The sequence below is a fragment of the Puma concolor genome, chromosome E3, assembly GCF_028749965.1.
Source record: "Puma concolor isolate L17-30 chromosome E3, mPumCon1.1.hap2, whole genome shotgun sequence".
Taxonomy (NCBI): domain Eukaryota; kingdom Metazoa; phylum Chordata; class Mammalia; order Carnivora; family Felidae; genus Puma; species Puma concolor.
This window is the reverse complement of record NC_141682.1, coordinates 30,111,492-30,128,182: the sequence shown is the minus strand read 5'-3', so window position 1 is coordinate 30,128,182 and position 16,691 is coordinate 30,111,492. Positions and strand designations below refer to the sequence as shown.

The 16,691-nt window shown below is 47.6% G+C and overlaps 1 protein-coding gene across 1 annotated transcript in view; it reads left to right on the top strand.

Annotated features, from left to right (window-relative positions):
- BMERB1 (bMERB domain containing 1) overlaps window positions 1-16,691 on the top strand; it is a 122,581-nt gene that overhangs the window by 65,467 nt on the left and 40,423 nt on the right. The gene's annotated exons all lie outside the window — the stretch shown is intronic.

Genomic DNA, 16,691 nt, shown 5'->3' with positions numbered 1-16,691 from the left:
ACCTGTTCAGGGCCTCCCAGCTAGTAAATAGAACAATCAGGATTCAGATCCAGCTCTTCCTGCTTTCAAAACCCATATTCTCCTTATATGACCTCTGCATGGACTGCATCATGTGCCCTTCTCTCTCAGCCCATGAGACGGACCACTGTAGTAACATCTGCCATTTATTCGACTCTCTGTGTGGGCCAGTCCCTGTCCTAAATGCTTCACATGCACAAGAAGCCCATATCCCTTCTCACAGGAGCCCTTCGAGGAAAGTTCTAGAACATCCCCCATCTACAGATAAGAAACCTCTTCCTTTTGATCTGGGAATACATGAGTGTCGAGTACATGAGTACTCAACATGAGTACATGAGTGTTGAGAAACAATCCCTCCCTTGTCATGTTTTTTGGGTTTTTTTTTTTTTTTTTTTTTTTCAGAAGAACTTGAGGAAGGATTGGTTGTGTGGGAGAAGTATCAGCAAAAATCAGGTGATTCCAACCACTGAGGTAGCCAGGACTGGACATGAGTTTGAGGTGCCTGTGGGGCACCCAAGTACAGATGAGTGGCAGGAAGTTCTGTGTCTTTGAGGTATGTGGGAGACTGAACTAGACGTAGATTCTCGGGGCTTGCCCACAGAACGGCCATTCCTGGATTTGAGTAATGGGTATAGTCACCCCACGTAAGCAAGTAGACCGCAAAGTCCAGGCTCTGGGGAAAGCTGAAATCTCCATGCTGCTCTTCCTCGTGGATGGAGTCAGGACAAAGGGAAAGCCAGCTCTCAAACTTCTGGAGAAAAAGTATGGAAGGATTGAGAATTCAGTGCCAACAGGAGAGTTTGAGATTGCCACAGTCTATAAATTCTACAGGTATACCTTAGAGGTATTGTGGATTCAGTTCCAGACCCCCTGCAATAAAGTGAGTGTGAGTGAATATGGCTATAAAGTGAGTACAATGAATTTTTTGGCTTCCCAGAGCATACAAAAGTTAGGGCTACACTATACTGTTGTCTATTAAGTGTGCAATAGTGTTATGTCTCCAAAAAAATGCGCATGCCTTAATTTGAAAAAATACTTTTTTTGCCAAAAAATGCTAGCCATTGTCTGGGCTTTCAGCGAGTGGTAAGCTTTTTGCTGGTAGAGGATCTTGCCTCGAGGTTGACGGCTCCTGACTGATTGGGCGGTGGCTGCTGAAAGTGGGGGTGGCTCTGGCAGTTTCTTAAAATAAAACAACAATTGGGGTGCCTGGGTGGCTCAGTCGGTTAAGTATCTGACTCACGATCGTGAGTTTGCAGGCTCTCTGCCGTCAGCACAGAGCCCACTCGGGACCCTCTGTCTCCCTCTCTCTCTGCCCCTCCCCTGCTTGCACTCTCTCCCTCTCTCTCTCTTTCTCTTTTTCAAAAAGAAGCATTAAAAAAAACCCATTAAAAATAAATAAAATACAACAACAATGAGGTCTGCTCCATCGATGGATTCTTCCTTCCGCGAACAATTTCTCTGTGGTACATGGTACTCCTCCTGGCTAGCATCTCCCCCGCAGTAGAACTCCTTTCACATCTGGAGTCCCTCTCAAACTCTGCCTCTGCTTCATCCATGAAGTGGATGGAATGTTGTCATTTCGACCACCTGCGCCTTCACCGGGAGGAGACTCCACCTCAAGAAGCCACTTTCCTGGCTCCTCCATAGGAAGCAGCTCCTTATCGGTTCAGGTTTCATCAAGAGCCTGTCGCAATTCAGTCCCTTCTTCGGGCTCCACTGCTAATGCTGGTTTTCTTGCTATTTCTACCACATCTGCAGTGACTTCCTCCATCTAAGTCTTGAACCTTCAATTTGTAAAAAATACAATATCTGCGAAGCATCATAAAGTGAAACACAGTAAAGGGAGGTGCGCCTGTACTACTGTATATGTGCAAATTAAAAGTCTTTCTTCCTCTGTTTTATTTTATTTTTTAAACAATTTCCCTTTTTATTAATGTTTATTTTTTTTTAATTTTTTTTTTAACGTTTTATTTATTTTTGAGACAGAGAGAGAGCATGAACAGGGTAGGGGGAGAGAGAGAGGGAGACACAGAATTGGAAGCAGGCTCCAGGCTCTGAGCCATCAGCCCAGAGCCCGACGCAGGGCTCGAACTCACGGACCACGAGATCGTGACCTGAGCTGAAGTCGGACGCTTAACCGACTGAGCCACCCAGGCGCCCCTTAATGTTTATTTTTAAGGGAGACAGAGGGTGAGCAGGGGAGGGGCAGAGAGCGAGGGAGACACAGAATCTGCAGCAGGCTCCAGGCTCTGAGCTGTGAGCACTGAGTTCCATGCAGGACTCAAACCCATGAACCACGGGATCATGACCTGAGCCGGTCAGATGCTTAACCAACTGAGCCACCCAGGCACCCCAATAATGTTTTTTATTAATTCTGATGGACAGTTTTACCACTTTTCTTCTATTACTTAATATGTAACCTTTAATCAGGATATACTATCCACCAGAATTAAATTAGTGCCCAGGTCTTGCTTTCACATCTTTTTTCTATTTTTATACTTCCAATTTTTACTTCTTTATGTTCGCAGTGAGGATCACACTTATATTTGGTTCTAAAACTATAATTAAGCTTCTGTTCTCATATATAGATAGTTTTTAACATTAAAAGCACATGACTGGGCCTCGTATTCTTATGGAGCCAGCATACTACATAATTAAATTTGATTTTCTCCAGTTTAAAAAATACCCTACATGACTGACACTTATAATATCCTTCTCCTGTTTCAAAAGAAAGGAGACAGAAAACATATGAGTTCTAGAAAGTACCGAATAGCTCCCTCAGCCTGCAGGTGCTCAAGAGGGACCAGAGATTGCTTTCGCTGCTACAGGAACAATGGCTGCCACTTTGCATCAACTGACCTTTGCAACGGGTGCACACACGTGCACACGTGCACACACACACACACACACACAGTATCCCAGCATATGGTACACGCCAGTGAATGTACAAGGTGTCACACTGAGTGCACAAGGACAAGAATGGCTCACGTTTAAGTTCTAGTTCTGGGCCAAGCACTGCATGAAACTCTTGACTTGCGACCTCACTGAATTTCCCCATTATGCCCACTTAGGGACAGATGTCAACTGTAGATGCTTGAAAGCAGCTATGCTCACCACCCTAGCACCAGTGCATCAGTAGATACTTGAATGAATCATGTTATTCAAAGAATACAGGAGGATGTCAGTGTAGTCAGGACAGAAGAGGGGCTCACTGACATTCTCCAAGGGAGTGGCCGGCTTCCAGGCCCCTGGGGAGTCTTGCTGGCAGCCTGCAGACAACAGTGGATGAAGCTGATGGCTGCCCCCAGCTCCAGCCTGGCGTAGTACATAACCTTGCGTGGAGGTGCACCCACCTTGTCAATCTGAGAGGCACGTGATGGACCCTGGAAGGACAGGCTAGAGATCAGTGCCCACTCAGACCTGAACAATTGCCTTATCCATCATCCTGCGGCCTCCCAGGCTAGCAGGACAGGCATGGGCCATTCTTGATTCAGTTTCCTAGCTATTTCTCAGAGCCAGGCCCTTACACAGCTAGAGGGGCCCTATTTTGCATCCCTTTTATTTTTTTTTAGGTTTATTTATTTTGAGAGAGAGTCTGTGAATGGGGGAGGGGCAGAGAGAGAATCCCACATGCTGTCAGTGCAGAGCCCGCCGTGGGGCTCAAACCCATGAACCACGAGATCGTGACCTGAAACGAAATCAAGAGTCAGACACTTAAGTGACTGAGCCACCCAAGCACCCCTCTTGTGTCCCTTTGAGAAGAGAAAATCAGAGGTTAAAAATTTTGCCCAAGGTTGCATTGGCTATTAAGTAGCCAAGCTAGGGTGCAATGATTCCAGAGAATTGATTAAGCGAGTGAATGAGGAAACAAATGAAAGAAATACTTCATAGAGTATATACCACAAGAGTAGGAATCTTATCTTCCTTACTGTTCTGTCTTCCCAGAATCTTGAACAGCACCTAGCATTTATTCAGCAAAATAATATTTGTTGAATGTGCAATAAATTATTCTTTCACACTCCATCCTTACCCCAACAACTTCCCTACACACACACACACACACACACACACACACACACACACGGGTCCTTGGCACAGGATAAGAAGGAAATAGAATTTCAGACCTAACTAAGCATTTGCAGACTCAGGTGGGGAAGCTCTGAGTGACAGGAATGTGACAGTCATGGACTGAAACAGTCCCAATGACTGTAGCTGTAATAACCAGGATGAGATTGGTTTTGTCACACCTGCTCCAAAGTAATCAAGTTAATACCCATCAGCTCCTGTGGAGGCTGTGTGAGTCAGACCATATTTCATGGTTGAGGGTGTCTTCTCACATTTACTGTCTCCTGCTACATTGACTCTTTTAAGAAAGGGTCCAATGGCTGCTGCCCCCCAAGCACCGCTCCCCCCCCCCCCCCACCGCAATGTTTAGCATTTGTGTTTCCATGTTCTTGTCTTGCTGGTTCAACAATCCTCTTGCCAGGGTGGTGAAGAAGTAGAAGAGGGAGATTTACCCAATCCACAGAGAACTAGCATGGATTCATGAGAAGTGGACTCATGGGTCTTCCTGGCTCTCCCATGTCCTCGGTCTGTGTCCTTGGGCGCATAACAGAGCACAAAAGAACTGCTGTTTACTTTTTATTTCCTTTCTTCTTCACCCAGCACTCGAGAATGCAAATTCAAACTCCTGGTTGGACACGCACAATCCCATAATCTCACAATCCCACACTGGGTTTTGTCTTGTTCCGCCATCTTGAATTACGTGTGGTAGAAATAGAAAGAATTCAGCTGAGGCAGGCTCAGTAAACAGGACTCACTCAGGGCTTTTCCATACTTTCTCTGGAGATAAGTGATTTATTTGGAACCTAGAGTGATGAGCTCTAACTTAGGCGGTGAGCTTTGTAAGTCAACCTGCTAGGAGTTTGCTGTAGTGCCCTGTAAGGGTTCCCAGGGACCATAGAAATCAACATTTATTGAACCCTTCCAGTGGACCAGCCCTGAGCACACATTATCACATAAGCTATGAAAAGTGCTTACTAATGGAAGGATGAATCAGGGGCAGCCTCCTGTTCGCCTCGACTAAGGTACGGTTCAGGGAAGGACTATGAGTGACCTTGGAGGGCACAGTGTATCTTCGCTCACTGTCTTCCTTAGCTTGTCCTCTGGTTTGTAGGTTGCTACATGGTCGTTGGAGCTCTCCCTCTTGAGGTTTGGTAATTTTATGAGTTTCATTTGAATGAGTCAATAACCCCCCCAAAACGCCTCTGTAATAGGTGGCAAATGTCCCAGAGATAAAGCGTGAAGTCCGCTTTTTCTCTCCTTGATCCTCTGAGCTGCCCACCTCCTGTCCCTCCTACTTCTGCTCCATGTCCCTATCCTGTCCTACGGAGGCTGCCGACAACCTCAGACTCATTTTCTCACCTTTAATTCCAAGCACTGAATCGCGCTATTAGCTTCGCAGAATTCTGCAGCCCGTGCCTGCCCGCCTCAGCATTTTTGCATCCTCTGTACAATCCTGGCCCTGCTGTTTATCTGGGTCTCAGATAATTAAGAATCTTCCGCCTCTGAGCAGGGGCAGGGGGTGGTTATCTTCATTTTACACCTGCTTGCTGGATTTTCATAAAAGGGATAGCGTGCTCTGTCTCTCAGCTTGCCCTGGGCAGTGGCAGCTTTTAATCAGGGAGACTCAGAACTGCAACAGGCAGGGGAGGCGGGGGTGTGTGAAGGATGGAGGTCAGGAGCGGAGCCCTTGCGTTTCAGCATTTCCGTTGTCTGGGCTTGGACCCCAGTCACTTCATTTTATTAAGAAGTACCCAGGGGCACCTGGGTGGCTCAGTCAGTTAAGCGTCTGACTTTGACTCAGGTCACGATCTCGCGGTTTTTGAGTTCCAGCCCCGGGTCGGGCTGTGTGCTGACAGCCCAGAGCCTGGAACCTGCTTCGGATTCTGTCTCCCTCTCTCTCTGCCCCTCCCCCCGTCGCTCTCTTTCTCTCAAAAAAGAATAAAATAAATAAACATTGAAAAAATTTATTAAGAAGTACCCAGCATGGTGAAGAGGCCAAGCCCTCGAATCTGGCAGACTTTCAGGTTGGGAGGGTAGAAAGTGCATGACTTGTAAATAACCAGCTTTTTTTTATGCTTGCCATGCTGGATACTGTTTGAAATATTTTACTTGCCTTGATTCATTTAATCCTCACTACAACTATACAGATAGATAACATCTTCCCTCCCTGGCTATTTTCCATCTTATAGAGGAGGAAACTGATGCACAGAGAGGTCGAATAACTTGCCTAGGATTGCACAGTGTCCATTAAGAGCAGATAATGATAACTCCTGGTGTCCATCTCAACCATCACGCTATGGGGCCTGTCAACTGGCTTTGAACCCCGGTTCTACTTTTTACCAACTCTGTGGCCTGGAGCAGTTTCTTTTAGCCCTGTTCCAGCCTCAGTTTCCCCCTCTGTACAATAGGGGCATTGACGCTTCCCTGGGAGCACTGTAGCAAGGACGTGTATGAACATGGGTGGCTTTTCCTAGGAAATAAGCAAATCAAAATCCCCTTCCTCCTTTTCACTGTCAGCACTGCACCTTGAGGGAGAGTAAGGGATCGGGGCTGCTTAGTCATCTCCAGAGAATACTCAGAAAACACTCCTCTCCCCGAGAAGCTGGGGAGCAGCTCTCCACCATTACGACCAACTCTACCCCGGGGCCTTGACTTTGTTATTACTCTTGTTATTTTTAAAAATGTTTTATGCACCTGCATTTTTTTTTTTTTTTTGTCTTTAATGAGCTGATAATTCTGAAGTCTGTTAGGAAAAGCTTCAAGCCAAGGGCAGAATGAAGCATGCGGGTTTATGTAACTTGACACATCTTAGCCACATTCGGGAGTCCTGCGTCACACTGGTTGCACTTTGGGTTTTAAATAGCGTTTCCTAAGAACAGGTCACTGTTGCAAGAGCCACCGTACATATCAGGTGGGAAGAGATGGCTTCAGATGCAGAAGATCTGAAAACAATTTGTCTTGAACAAAATGTACAGGAAATTGAGGAGGGGGGAGGCAAGGAGAAAGGGGGGCAGGAAATGGATGGAGAAGAACAGAGGAGGGAGGAGAATGGTCCAGGTTGCACCTCTGACTGCACCCTCTTGAGTTTCTAAGTGTGCTGGAAGGTAGGGGTGAGGGTAGGAATCTGGGCTGATCAGATTGGAGAAAGATATATGGCCCCCACTCGACAAGTTTCTGCTATTCCAAGTTGTCTTTTGGAAGGACATTCTTCTCTCTGGGAACTCAGATGACCTTACCATCAGGGACTTCATTCTCTTAGCTCCAAGGATCTCCCCTGGGCCTCCTGGGTTCTGGTGAGCTGGGAGGGGGATCACCATATTAGGCTCTTGTGATGGTTGATTTTATGTGTCCAATTGACTGGGTGGCCAGATGCTGGGGTCATCCATTACTCTGGGGGAGTCAATGAGGGTGTTTCTGGGTAAGATTAACATTCAGATCAGTAGACAGAGTAAGGCACGCTGCCTTTCCCAACGTGGGTGGGCCTCATCCAATCCGTTGAAGGCCTGAATAGAACAAAAAGGCTGCGTAAGAGGGAACTTTGCCAGCCTTACTGATGAGCTGGGATATTGATCTTTTCCTCCCTGTGGACTGGAACTAACAGATCGACTTTTCTTGAGGCTTGAGCCTGCTGGCGTTTGGACTGGAGCTATACCGTTGGCTCTCCTGTGTCTCCAGCTTGCTGATGACAGATCCTGGGACTTGTCAGCCTCCACAATCACATAAGCCGCTTTCTTATAATTAATTAACAGATCAATCAAACAAGTCTCCTATTGCTTCTGTTTCATGGGAGAATCCTGACAAATACAACCTTGTTTATTCTCAGAAACTTCCATCTGGATGCTGTATTTAGCTAAAAAAGACCTAGGAAGTTGGAGAATGATTTTTTTTTTTTTTTTTTTTTTTTTTTTTAAGTAGACTCCATGGGCACCTGGGTGGCTCAGTCGGTTAAGTGTCCCGACTTCGGCTGAGGTCACGATCTTGCAGTCTGTGAGTTCGAGCCCCACATCGGACTCTGTGCTAACAGCTCAGAGCCTGGAGCCTGCTTCGGATTCTGTGTCTCCCTCTCTCTCTGCCCCTCCCCTGCTGTCTCTCTCTCTTTCTCTCTCTCTCGAAAGTAACTAAACATTAAAAAAAAAAATTTAAAGTAGATTCCATGCCCAGTGTGGAGCCCAGTGAGGGGTTTCCACTCACAACCCTGAAATCAAGACCTAAGCTGAGATCAAAAGAGTTAGACGCTTAACCCAGGGAACCACCCAGGGGCCCTGAGGCTAAGATAAAGGGATATTGGCTCTAGCACTTTGGAAAACAGCCCAGCAGAACCTAGTAAAGATGAGCATGTACTTAACTCTACAGTAACCAGCCATTTCTTGCCTCAGTATACCCTAGGGTTTCTCTGTGTAATTGGGTAGGCACAGGCTTCATGTTGCTCTTTCTTTTTTTTTTTTAATGTTTATTTATTTGAGAGAGAGAGTGAGTGAGCGGGTGCAGGCTGGGAGGGGCAGAGAGAGAAGGAGAGAGAATCCCAAGCTGGCTCCATACTGTCATCACAGAGCCTGACGTGGGGCTTGATCCCACAAACGCTGAGATCATGACCTGAGCTGAAATCAAGTCAGACGCTTAACTGATTGAGCCACCCAGGTGCCCCTCATATGGCTATTTCTGTTTAAATTCATTACAGTAAAATAAAAAGTACAGTTCTTCAGTAACCCTACTACATTTCAAGTGCTCACTAGTCAATTGTAGCTAATGACTGTCCTATTGGAAAGCACACACATTTTCGTAGAACATTTCCATCATCACAGCCCTAAAGAAACTCTCACACGTGAGTGCCAGGAGGAATATTCCAGAATGTTCTTATCAGCCTTATTTGTAAGAGCAACAAAACTGGAAATACCTCAAGTGTTTATCGGCAGTAGAAAAGGACAAACCAGGTACAGCCTAATCACACCGTGGAATACTACGGAGCAGTGAAAATGAATGCACTATAGGCATTAACCCAGATGCATCTCAAAAACAAGACTTTCGGCCAAGCTTATGTAAAGGGCAAAATATGTAAAACCCAAAACCGTGCTGGCATTCATGTAGAGATAGTAAATTATAAAAAGAAAAAAGTATTAAGATGAACTCAGCTTAGGGACGCCGGGATGTCTCGGTTGGTTAAGAATCTGACTCTCAATTTCAGGGTTGTGAGTTTGAGCCCTGTGTTGGCCTCTGCACTGGGTGTGCAGCCAACTTAAAGAGAAAAAGATAAACTCAGCACGGTGTTTACCTCAGAGAATGAGGTACGACAGGGCTTTTAAGGGTCCTGTACAGGTTATGACTCAGGCAAGATGATGGAGACATGTTTATTAATCCCTAAACGGTATGTATGTACTTTATGAGCACATTTGTATCTAGTTCACAAACACACGTATACACACGTTTGTTTTCCAGTTTTTTTTATTGTGGTGAAATACACGTAACATAAAATTTACCATCACGACCGTTTGTACGGGCGTTAAGAATGTTTACATTGTACAACCATCACCACCGTGGCACCACCACCGTTTCCAGAACTTTCAACTGGCAAAGCTGAAAGGCTGTACTCATTAGACAATACCTCGCCATGCTCCCCCAGCCCCTGGCAACCACAGTCTGCTTTCCGTCCCTATGATTGTGATGGCTCTGAGTTCCTCACATGAGTGGAATCATACAGTGTTTGCTTTTTGGACACACACACACCTTTTTAAAGGAAAAATGCTAAGAAAGGGAAGGAAGTTTATGATCTCTGTTATCTTTGCACCCATATCTCAGATACATCAAACGCAACACGTCCAAGTCGAAACTCATGATCCCCGTGCCATCCCCTAGCCTGTCCCCACCAAACGTAGCTTTGCAAACGGCACCGCACCACCCTCTACCCATGTGGGAACGCCAAATTCTGAAGTTAGACGCCATTCTTGGCTCTTTCCAGTTTACCACCTCACATATTCAGTCCATCCCCAAACTGAGTCACATTTTACCTCCTAAAATAGTTTTAGAACCATCACGTTTCTCCATCGCCACGGCCACCACCCAAGTGCACACTTCTATCTGTCTCTTGGATCTTAACAGCCTCCCAGCCTCCCACTGTGTTGCCCTCCAGGCCAGGGTACCATGGCCAGAGGGAGTCTCTCGGAATGCAAATCAGACCACAGCTCCCAGTTTCAAACACTTTCCTGAATTTGTTACTATGATCAAGCCTATGAGGTCCCCCTGGGTCCATTTCTGCCTCTTCGGCGCTGTTCTTCATCTTTTCTCCACCCGCAGCCCCCACCCCTGCTCTGCACCCTGCAGGGTGCCTTTCAGATCCACCCCCGCCCCCACCCCACCCCCCCCCCGCAGTCTGGGGTCTGCCCTTCCACTGGGTCTGCTTTCTGTGTCCTTCCCACTGCCTGCACCCCTCCTCCCCCACCCTCTTTGCCTGGTTCACCTTCCCTCTCCCTGCAGGGCTCAGGTCCAGGCTTCCACCTGAAGGAAGCTTTCCCAGCACTTCCCAGTCTGTGTCCAGTCTTATCCCCATAACCATATCCTTTCCTTAGATACCTTTCCCTCCAGGACGCCTGGGTGGCTCAGTCGGTTAAGTGTCAGACTTTGGCTCAGGTCATGATCTCACGGCTCGTGAGTTCGAGCCCCGCATCGGGATCTCTGCTGTCAGTGCAGAGCCCGCTGGGGATTCTCTGTCTTCCTCTCTGTCTGCCCCTCCCCTGCTCATGTGGCGCTCTCTGTGTCTCTCTCTCTCTCTCTCAAAAACAAAGAATTTAACAAAAGAAAAAAGAAACATTTCCCTCCATTAATATCTACATCCATTGGTGTAAGTATGTGTTCAGTATCTTTCTCCGACCAGAATCCTGGTACTGTGTCTGACTCATTTCAAGGGGTCTCCTGGTGGTGGCAAACCCTGGCAGTGAGAGCTGCCTGGTCCTCTGATGGTGAGACTGTGGGTCGGTCCAGTTCGTAGCATTCCTCCAGAGTGACAGTGTGACAGTGTCTACACAGCTTGCAGTGTAGACACTTTACTAAGTATATGGGCTTCCTGTGGCTGCTGTAACAAACTACCACAAAGCTGGTGTCTTCAAATAACACACGTTCGTGCTCTGATGGTTCTGGAGGCCAGAGGTCTGAAATTGGTTTCCCTGGGCTGAAATCAAGTGTCCAAGGGACCATGCTCCTTCTGGTGGCCACAGGGAAGAATCTTCTTCCTGTGTTTCTTGCACTCCTTGGCTGGTGGCCCCTTCCCCCACGGTCAAAGCCAGCAGGACAGAATCTTTAAACCTCTGTCTGCTGACATTACCCATCTCCTTCCCTCCCCTGTGTCCCATCTCATTCCGTCACCCCCTTACAAGGATGCTTGTGGTGATGTTTAGAACCCAGCTGAATAATCCAGGAAAATCTCCCATCTCAAGACCCTTAATGTAATCGCACCCACAGAGTCCCTTTTGACATATGAGGTGACACATTCACAGGTGCCAGGGATCAAGGACAAGCATGTCTTTGAAGGACGTTATTCGGGCGACCACATTAGGAGAGACTGTAGCAATTCGCTTAAGGGCCCAGCGTTGAGCTGGAGCCCCAGTGTGGCAGCAACAATGACAGATAGGGCGGTGGTAAGGCTGAGTGGAGGGGAAGGCACACTCTACGTGGAGAGCCCACATTACTTCATCTTATGCTAAGTTCTCATTATTTTCTGAAATCTCCCAAAGAAATGGCATCTTATGAGACAGAGAGAGACAGAGACAGAGGGAGCCTCAGAAATGCAGGTACAGTGGCCTGACAATTAAGGGTCTCTCACTCTCTTTGCTTGTTTCTGGAAAATTGCTGATATGAGTGGCAGCAGAGGTTGAAAAGTGCTTGTCTGTATCACTTGATGGTCTCAATTGAGGGTTCAGCTCTTTCCTCTGCACTCAGTGCAGAATCAGATGATGCTTGACTGGGCCGGCCTCATTTCCACATTTCTACTCACGTGAGAGCCAGCCTTCTCTTGATATTTCCCAGATACAATGCTCAAAGAGAAAAGCAAGGATGGAAAACACAGAGAGCTTAGCAGGTATGCCTTTGTGTTTTGGGTCGACAAGCTTAGCTGGCCCCAGTCACCCAGGAGATGTAAATATCCTGATTTATGTCTTTTTACTTTATTTAATAGGCTGCTATTCATTGGAGGATGCATTACGTGAATTTTTTCCTTCTGGAATTTTGACCCACTGTTGGTCTTCCTGTCCTCGGTCCCCTAAACCCAAGGGGTTTGCATTAGATTAAGTCAATCTAAGACACTCCCAGTTGGGTTCTACCAGTGGAAGGGCAGCCTGTATTTTCAGTTCTGAGTGTCCTCACCTTTGACAGGTTGCTTTCTGATAAAGAGAGAGACCTATACTCGCTCCAAGTCAGATTATACCCACGTTTGAACTCTAGCTCTACCATTACAGGCTGTGCAGTCTTGGACAAATACTTTAACCTCTCTGAGCTTCAGTTGGCTCATCTGTCAAATGGGGATGGCTCCAACATCACACAGGGTGGTTATGGGGAATAAAAGAAGTCATTTGTATTAACTGCCCAGCCCAGTGCTTACCACAAGTTAAGTGCTCATTTAATATTACTTTCCTTTCCTTCAGGAAGAAATTGAGTTTGGAAATGAACACATATCTGCATTAGTAAGAACAGATGTTGGACCCATGCTCTTGGCTTTTAGTAGTACTTGATTTATCTTCAACAGGGGACATGGGAGATGGGAGGAGATTGGAAGGTAGACTGAAGGTCTCCTCCATGACAAGGATGTACAGACTGGACAGGAGAAGCCTCAGGGGCACCTGAGCTATGTCTTGAAACAGCTGAAGATTATCATGGGGAAGAGGGAGTCTGTTTCTTCTATGGGCAACCAGAACCATGGAAGGCACCGGTGAATCAGATTACTATCTCAGCATGAGAGAGGCCTCTCCAAACACTTGGAGCTATAAAAAACTGGAACCTTGGGAGGTAATGAGTTTCCAAACCTGGGGATATTCCAGCCTTTATTTATTCCTTCCTTCATTCAACCTGCATCTACTATGTAATTACCATGTGTCGAGTCCTGGGAATGTAGGATGAACAATCTAGACGAGGGCTCTGCCCTAATGCAGTCCAAGGGAGGAGACAGAAGCTGGATGATTCTTGCATGATACACGGAAGCCTCAGATGGGGTGGGCCAGTGGGTATCCCCTCTCCAGACCCTTGTAGAATTGTCTTACTCTTGTGTGGCCACAGCCTGGGCCAATCCAAAATCCACCGCTTGGGATGCTTGTGCATTTCCAGGGTTTCCATTCTCAGCTCTGCTCCTGGGCTTGGTTTCCTGGGTCCTGGAACCCTATCCACGTGGGCAGGAAACTTGGATGCTTCACCAGTTTCCATAACAACAGAACATAGCAAAGCCCTAGGCTACCCCCATAGGTCATCTGAGGAGTTGACCAATTGAGCATCCGGAAAGGGCTTGCACTGAGCTCTCCATAGCAATTAACTGCTCCCCGCCCCCGAAAGGTTCCTGGATGGCTCAGTCGATTAGGCATCCACTCTTGGTTTTGGCTCTGGTCATGATCTCGCATTTCATGGGATCGAGCCCTGGAATGGGCATGGAGCCTGCTTGGGATCCTCTCTCTCCCCTTCTCTCTGCCCTTCCCCTGCTTGCATGTGCTCTTTTCCTCTCAAAATAAATAAACGTTAAAATCGTTTAAAAATTTTTTTGAAAAAAAAAAAGCCACAGTCCACATTCCCAGCCAACGAGATTCTTTTAGACATCCTGTACCAAGCGGTTCCTTTTTCTCGGCCTTTCTGCATGCGCGGGACCCAGACTCGCCACCTCGCTTGCTGTTCTCTATCTCAAACCTCTCAGTTCTGAGGAAGTCAACTTCCCCTCCCTGTCGTGTACAGTTTCATCTGTTTCCAAGAAGCCAGGGCACCAAACGATGCTTGGGCTCGGAAACACTACCCTAGGGGTTTGTCCAAGTATGATTCTGAGCAAAAACTCTTTCTTCCCCCAAATAAATCTGGATCCTGGCAGTTAAGGTGCCAACCTTTCTCCCCACATTTTACACCTTTACTAAACTATCTTGCATCAAGGGAGCTGGAGGAGATCTCTCTTCCCTCTAGTCCGTGCTGGGATGTTCTGTCAGCTGTGCCGAGAGCTCCATTTCCCAGAATCCTTTTCCTTGTCTGGTTCCGGGTTAAAGGTGGGAGATCTGAGAGGAAGAAGGGGAGCGCAGCGTTTGCTCATGGAGGGCCGCCATGTGGATGAGGAGGTAATCAGATAGAGAAGGCCACAGAGGCTCCAGCTTATCCTCACTCTCCCCTACTTCCCATCCAGCTTGTCATCCCAGCTGCTGGCCCTGCTGACCAACAGTGGCCCTATGTCTTCTAGAAGCTTGGCAGACAAGGCAACAGCCTCCCATAGACCCCTCCACCTGCCTTCCCTCTGCATCCTTAACCTGCCAGCTGGGCTGGCCGGTGACCCCTGTGGCCTTCAGCAACCCCTCCCAGACCTTCCCGTCCCCAGCTCTTCCCACAATTGTGGAAGGTCTAATTGCCACAGTGCATCCCTTGCCCCGTAATTCAGGGTGGTTCAGCTTCCGTGATGGAGCCCAGACGGGTCTACATCCAGAGCCTTTACACAAGAAGCAGCCGGAGGCTGGAGGCAGTGAATCACATGGGAATCACCTGGAGAGCTTTAGAGAAAATGCTGATGCCTGGGTCTTACCCTGGAGTCTGGTTTAATTGACCCGAGGCACAGTGCAGCCATTACAAGTTTTAAAAGCAGCCAGGACGGGACGCCTGGGTGGCTCAGTTGGTTGAGCGTCCAACTCTTGGTTCCAGCTCAGGTCGTGATCTCATGGTTCGTGAGTTCAAGCCCCGCATCAGGCTCTGCACTGATGGCATGGAGCCTGCTTGGGATTCTCTCTCCCCCTCCCTCTCTGCCCCTTCCCCACTCACTCTCTGTCTCTCTCAGAATAAAGAAACTTAAAAACAAACAAAAAAAAGAAGTCAGGGTAATTCTCCTCGCCTCCACCTCCCACTGCACAAACAGCCCCTCACCTCTCCCTGGGTGAGGCAGACAGAACTCTGGTGGCCGTCAGCTGCTTATGGCTGACTCATCTTCTTACTTTCTTTTCACAATGTTTTCTTGATGAAAATTGGTCTCAGCCTCAACATATAAAATCTACCCCGCATTAGCATGGCTCCTGGCATGGCAAGAGGTACCTCTCTCTCCAGTTGCTTAGAATCGTGATCGGGATCAGAATGAAATGTATGTGCGTGGTCTCCCGTGGCGTGCGAAAATCCCAGTGCCATCTGTTGTCTTCACCATCGTGTCTGTTATCAAAATACGCTGATTAAGGCTTTAATTGAACCTGGTGCTGTAGTTGTCCAGAAAATCACAGCGATTAGCTTTCTAGAAGCTTATAACCAAAGGCCGAATTTATAATCACTCAGCGACGATCGCTTTCAGCTCGCTCTGTTACCCACCTGTTTTTGACCTCTGAAAACCAACACACGGTCTCCCTCTTTGTTTTTATTTTTTAGAAGAGATCAAGCGAGCCAGCCGAGAGTTGGAAGATTAGTGAGTTTCTGGGCTTCTTCACTGAACTGCAGAGGGATTTGGGGATTAGAATGTGATACGATAAAGGTGGATTGTAGAGCTGGATGGTGCAGAAATTCGCCCCCAGCCTTACACTGACTAACTGCACAAACGCTAAGCCTCGGGTCCCTGTTGTGCGAAACTGGTGCGGTACAAATTCACACCGCACAGCGCTGGAATGAGAAAGAGGTGCATACACGCGTGGAAAGAACTCGGGGTAGACCCCAGCCCCTTAAGTGGCGCCTACGTATTAGCCGTGAGAATGCTCACCACAGCCTTTCTGTGATTCCGTGAGGGAGTTGTGGAGATAGAGGTTGGCCCAAGACAAAAATTGTCCGTCTATAAAGTGAGATCTAAATTTCGGTTTGAAAGCAACACTGGCGAAAACGCCTGAATGAACTGGCGTTTTGGCTTCACGTTTTCCCCACTGGAGTTTGGCGAGCTGTCCCAGGTCATGAAAAGGGAGCTCAGCGCCCTCCCGCCCCCAGGTGATTATCCAGTGTTGTTCCCTGTCTCCGGGTGCCCTTAGGCCCTCTACGGCTGGCCTTTCGCATTCTGGGGGGAAACTCCATGTGCCGCTGGCACAGTTTCGATGTGTGTCTCAGTCCCTGATGCGCTCTGATTAAATTCAGGGAGACTTGCCCAGGGCATCATTAACTGCCTGGAGGAGTCAGCCCTCCGGCCATCTGTCGTCTGCCATCACTCTGTCTGCTCTCCCCTTTGGTCACATTGAGCCATCTTGAGAAACTTCAAGAGTTCCTCTCCTCTTGCTGTGCTGGCACAGTTAATGAGAAACAGGGCGTGGTCAGGGACAGGGGGATTCTGCTTGTGGCTGAACCAGCTCTGGACTTGCAGCTGGGACCTGGGTTGAGATCTAGGCTGTGTGACCTCAGGCGATTCAGTTGGTCCAGTTTTTCCCAAAGTGGGCTACACTCTGGGATGATTTTAGGTGGTGGCTGGGGAACATTCATTAAGAATTTATTTTCATATCTTT